The 6361-nt window shown below is 32.4% G+C and overlaps 1 long non-coding RNA gene across 1 annotated transcript; it reads right to left on the bottom strand.

Moving 5' to 3' along the window:
- Window positions 1-2415: 2415 nt before the first annotated feature.
- On the bottom strand, window positions 2416-5843 carry LOC124887284. Its single transcript, XR_007044679.1, has 3 exons — window positions 5718-5843; window positions 4157-4244; window positions 2416-3964 (listed from the first exon to the last, which is right to left on the bottom strand). It is a non-coding gene; the product is annotated as an uncharacterized LOC124887284 (long non-coding RNA).
- Between the last annotated feature and the right edge of the window lie 518 nt (window positions 5844-6361).

The raw sequence follows: 6361 nt of genomic DNA, 5'->3' as shown, positions 1-6361 counted from the left end.
TCTTTTAAGACGAGAAAAACTGGTTACGTCCCATCCTAACAGGCTCTACCACAAAAGCTTAATAGCGATTAGTCAACAAAGCCGGTCCTTAAAAACCTTTTGAGATGAAAAAATCCAATCACAATTATCTTTTATGGACAATATATCTTGTCCCAATCGACTAATTAACTGGTCATAATTATCCTTTTGCGATGATATATCTCATCCCAAATAGTCTAACATGGTCGTAATTATCTTTTAGCGACAGTATATCTTATCCCAAATAGACTAACTACCTAGTTATAATTATATTTTAGCGACAAAATATCTCATCCCAAATAGACTAACTACTTGGTCATAATTATCTTTTAGCGACGATATATCTCGTCTCAAATAGACTAAATACCTGGTCCAAAATTATCTTTTAGGGACAAGAAATACTTGGTCCTATATTATTCTTCAGCAATGATAAATACAAGAAATACGCTCAATAGCGAAGGGAAAATTAATCTCTAAAATTACCATAATTTGCTTTCATATATACACATAAAGACCATATATATACGCACACATAAGTTATGTCATTGTTTACAAAAATACTTCATGTAAAAAAGAAAATTTACATTCTCTATTAACTAATACTATTAATACAGACGTCTTGTTATCTTTATCCGACTACCTAGGCCCTTTGAGTTGAAACGCCAACAATTTTTATGTCTAAAAATTGCCAAGTCCAACTGCTATTTTGAGCAACCCACTCTTCAGTTTGACTGAAGCTAATGGAGGAGAACTGATCTTCAAGGGAAGCACAGAGTTATTGTACATGTTACTACAGTGAACATGATTGAAAGTCTAGCGGTCAATTGATGAATCCCACTCATTCAATGAACACCTGCAATGGCCAAGAAGGCTATAAGAAATATGGCAATTTAGGCAGAATTTAATTTAAAAAATAGATGGAACTAATTTATTAACAACTAAGCTGATACACACACAAGCATGTCTATTCCAGATGTTTTATGCAGAATCCAAAGCCTCAATGATGGTGCTACTTTTATTAAGCTAATGACAGAGGTGTCTAGTTTTTATAAGATATGCAGTAACATATTTACAAGAAAAATTAATTTGTTCGGCTATGTACTAGTTTAATAAGTTGTAATAATTTACTATATGGCAGGATAATAAAATTACTAGATTATACTAAAGTGAAAAAATGGTAAAGGCATTTTCTTAAATCTAAGTAACATTGGGATCCTTTCAAGAGAAATGTTTCACCAAAGTAGAAAGACTGTTTTTAACATATTTCGATTGCATTCCTTTTCATAGCCTCCATTTGTTCATCATCACCAATCGTCTTTTCATACTTTGAGATATTTTTTTAAAGAAGAACTGCACTCCAGATATCATAAGCCATTAATAAAAAAAGATAGGGCACCATCTTAAAACAAGAAAACCAACTGGAAAAAAATATCATGACAAATATTCCAGGGTATCGAAAACATATATAATCACCATCATCTTTTTGGGTGGGAGGCTGAGAGTAATTGCCCTTTCAAATAAGGTACAGATCACCATCTATATCTCCCAGTCAAATCTCCTGTTCATTTGATCCAGTTTTGAGTCATGTACAGTAAAAATGATTTTCTTTACCCACTTACAATAGTGTAGTTCAATACAATACATGATCAAGACAAACGCTCTACAGATCAATTATCTTTGGATACTTACGAACCATTTTATCAAATAAGGAGTGATACCTGTCAGGAACTCCACACTTGAACTCTAAAATAGCTATTTGTGTAATAAAGTTAATATGTTTGTGCAGAGGAATACTTAGCAAAGCATGATTCACCACTGATTGGAGTCCATCTTTATTTAGTTTCAATAGCCACTGAACCCGCCTGAGCCAAACCTAAATGTAAAGAGGACAAAAAGAGTTAGCAATAGTTAAATAGGGATCAATGAAAGTACTTCCAAAACCACTCTTAGGTGTCACTACCTTGCACGAATGCTTGATGTTTTCTATCTTTATCATACAGAGAGAATACTCTAAAAGTAGGACTCACTATGAAAGGAACAATTACCTTTCTTGAAAGTGTAGCTTTTTGATGAGGCAGTAGATGCCTCCTGCTTAGGCTGAGCATGCGACCTTAAAATTGAACCACCAATTATCTCAGCCTCAACACTTGAAGCTGTCTTCTTATTAAGATGTAGTGCAGCCATTTGTGCAACAAATTTTGCAAATACACTAGCTCTCTCTGGCTTTGAGCTTCCTTTTATAGGCTCGACTTCTTTGGCAATTGAACCCTACATATTATTAAAGATAAAGCAAATGAATTGCAGAAAAAATATGAGCCTTTAAATGAGGAGTATACACAAATGAGCCAAGTAACAGAAGACACTTACACCAGGCAGCATGAGAGAATCAACTATCTCCTGATAAATTTCTAAGCCTGTGATCAGAATGTGATTTTTAGCAAGTCAAAATGTGTTTTTTAGGGTTGATTAAACTCAACAAAACTAGATTAAGTGATTTCTATGGGCAGTAACTACCTGCTGGACCTAATAGCAAAATTCTAGGGCATACTGTGGGGAGATCTGATGTATATTTTGCAAACTTATTACACTTCAAGTGTATATAAGTGGAAGAAATTAGGATATTCTTTGTGTTTTCACTATCATAGAAAAAAATAGTAAGGACAGAAATCAATGAAACAAGTTCCAGAAATACACGATTACCAATTTTAACTTGAACAAACTTAATGTTGCAGCGAGAAGTAATGAATAAAGCAATGAAAGCAATATCAACAAGAAAATTAGAGAGAGGGAAAGAGAGAGAGACCAATATTTACCATAAATAATATGGAAAATTGTCAAATGAAACCTCAATAGTATTGAAATCAATTACTCCTTGATCTAAGGCATTTTTAGATGTTTGGTGCCTAGTTAATGCCAAAACTGGAGGATCAAAATCCTTAAGTAGTTCTCGGAAATTTCTTTGCTCCTCGAAAATTTTGGAAATGCTACCACTCAAATCAAACGCAGACACAGAAGATCTAGCAAGCATTCGAAGGATAGGTCGCACCTTTTCTATCTCTGCATCAACTGAATCTAGTGCAATATTATCAAGACTCAAGTTACCATTTTCAACATCAGGAGATATCACATCATTCTTCTCATCCATCAAAGCACCAGGTACATCATTATAATCAGAAGCATCCTTCATATCAGTATCTAAATATTTTTCTCTCACTCCACTGACAGGGGGTAGTGTTAGCACCTTTGAACCTTGTTTTACATCCTTACCATTTTGATATAATGGTGAAAGAAGGGACAAGTCTTTCTAAAGATTTGACAAAAATGCCAGGGTCGATGCAACTCCTACAGTGGAGGGATCCCTAGACCTTACCTCAAGATGCAGTCCCTTGATTGATCTACTATGAGCTTTCACTACGCTAATAGGATGAATCAAACTCAGAGCAGATAAGTTATTATCAATTATCTAAAGCACAAGTCAAGGAAATGCTGGTAATTTCAGTTCTAACATACAAAATGCATTCATATTCTTACATGTATATGAACTCCCAAACAATGTAAATTAAGGATACATAATTATGTTGACCAGATGAGCCAAAAATAACCTCATCACCTCCTTTGAGAGGGACAGTAGAATTCTTCGGGTAGACCTTGCTATTAACTTGAACATCGCCTTTTTCCCCATAACTTCTAGTAGGGTAATGGATACACCTTTCTGGTTATAAAGAAACCATAAAATATGAATAATATAGTTTTTTTAACTACAAGTGGGGAACAATATTAAAAGATGAAGAAAAACTACTTTTGATCCAGGATAAAATAGTGTCTTTAAAAAAATGCAAGTTTACCTCTGTTTCAGTATGCTTGAGACTACATAAAGTTTTACTAACAGTACAATCTCCTGTCCACAAGTCACTGCCACGTCCTTGACCTACTGTATAAGTTGGTTCTGCAAAAGCAAGTAGAAGCTAATTAGTGTATTAGGTGGTTTAATTTCAGAATAAAAACCATTAATGAGTTAGCATCTGGGATCTTGTTGATTATCACATAAAGATAATTATGATATAGATAACATTACTCTCTATGAATTAGTAAACTGGAAGAATAGGTAAGAAAGAAATATAAATGATTCAAATAGTACCTCTATCTTTTAGCCTTTTTTACAACATATTTCTTGTTCTTGTCATCTGAAGTATCAAAATTGATAACATTTCCCATATCCTTGTAACCTGATTTATAAAAAGTAATTAAGAGTGGTGTCTTTTCATCTAGAAAACAACAAGGCTTGCAGGAAATATGAATCATTTAATCAGACTTACAGATTCATGAACAAATGTAAATTGAATTGAATCAGTTAACCCCTTTATGTTCACTATGAAAACATAAATGTCTCATGTCATCAAGCTATAACTTTAATATGCTTAATAATTCGTCTTATAAGTTATTAGTATTTTAATATACTAATCTATTATCAAACCAATAATATATCAGTTAATTCATTATTGAGATAAAAATTACCAGATGGTTATTGAGCAGACTATCGACTTAGATCTAACGCACAATGAAAACTAAAATCACAATATATAGTTTAACTTTCATCGAAGGAATTAAAATCACAATTTATTCGTACAACTACTTTTGCAAAGATGAACAACCAAAACCTTAGTATGCAAAAGAAAAAAAGGCGAACACAACAAGTTATTAATTGCATGCTCTAATGCTAGGTAGTTGCAACTTGTAAGCAATACTAATAATGCAAGTAGATTTGTAGAACCAATACTGTACTGAACATATTCATGGTTCTATAACCAATTCATCATTGGCCTTCCTAATTATTCAGTATTTTAGCATTTTCTACATGAGCTTTCAACGTTTATTCAATCCTAGAGTGAAACTTATTGGGACTGCTTTGCGTATATGACAAATTGTGCATGCTCGTTCATATAGTCATAAACCTTGCACATTCCTATTTCTTTTTTGTGCGTGTTTTTTCAAATCAACACCCTTCCCTATTGCTTCCCACTCTACACCTATGTGCTACATAGAATGTCCATATAAATCCCCAATAAAACTTGAACTTAATTACTTTCAGTGTTATGAAATAAATAGGTAATTCTTGAATAATCCAAACAAACAAAGAAGGGGATTTAACTTATTGTTCTACATTAGATAACTTATACACCTAGAGGTAAAAATATACATATAATAGTATTAACGGATAAACAATTCAGTTGATAAGGAAATTGAGTAATTTGTCCCAAAACTTATAAAATCTTAATTCATTCACCAATTGTTAATTTGACAACCCAATATCAATAAGTCAATTTCAGGGATGGGTTATCAATTAAAATTGTGAAAAATCCTAATCTTCCTAACTTTATCTAGAGTATACCTAAAAGTTGTAAGTATACATAGATATGATGACCAACACTATTTTCCAAGATGAAAAAATGCCCAAATGAGTGAAAAAGAGAAATTTAAAGGTCATTCCAAAAATAGAAGGAGTAACATCAAGGAATTACCGGTGTGGGTATCACTGCGAGTGTACATGTTTACTGAAGTGTATGAGTGAAGTATAGGATTTTAAAAAAAAAATAATTAAAAAAAATAATCGGGTAAATTTGTAGGACACTATTTCATTGAACAATCGTGGTACAACTTTAGAGAAACACAAAAATAAATTATTCGAAGAGTAGACATACCTGAAATTCATGTTTGAGGGAGACGAAAATTGAGATGAGGTAGAGCTGCAATATACAAAATGAAGAAGCAACTCCAGACCTAGGATGAACTATGTTTGGAAAAAATAAAGATTCTTTGCACCTTTTAGAATTTTATTTTAGTTTTGACGCCTGATATGTTATTAAAACAAATTTTTAATTATTTTAAATATTTTAGAATTCAATTTAGCGACAAATTTTTCCGCTCAAGACCCTCAATTATAATTTGGGACCAGCTACTAAGTTCTTTAGAGACCAGATTTAATACCTTCGCAATAAAATATTACAATAGCGATGGGAATAAAATCTCATCCCAATATATATATATATATATATATATATATATATATAGATGAGATTATTAACTCGTCCTTAAATGTTGGTCTTAAATAAAGATTTTTCTTATAGTGGGTGTAAGGATTTACGATTTGGCTTTGAGGTAGGCTTCTACCTACTCTTCTTTGTAAGATGATACGTATTATATATTGTGTGTGAATGTGAATGTCAATTTTGATTATGGGTAGAATGACTTAGTATTGAATATCAAAGTTTGGGGTTTAGATGAGGGTTTTGACCCGTAAGTTGGAATGCTTAATATCTCTTTTTTGAATAATATTGCCTTCTCC

The sequence above is a fragment of the Capsicum annuum genome, chromosome 9 (assembly GCF_002878395.1).
Source record: "Capsicum annuum cultivar UCD-10X-F1 chromosome 9, UCD10Xv1.1, whole genome shotgun sequence".
Lineage (NCBI taxonomy): Eukaryota > Viridiplantae > Streptophyta > Magnoliopsida > Solanales > Solanaceae > Capsicum > Capsicum annuum.
The sequence above is the reverse complement of the archived record's forward strand: the minus strand, read 5'-3'. Positions and strand labels throughout refer to the sequence as shown.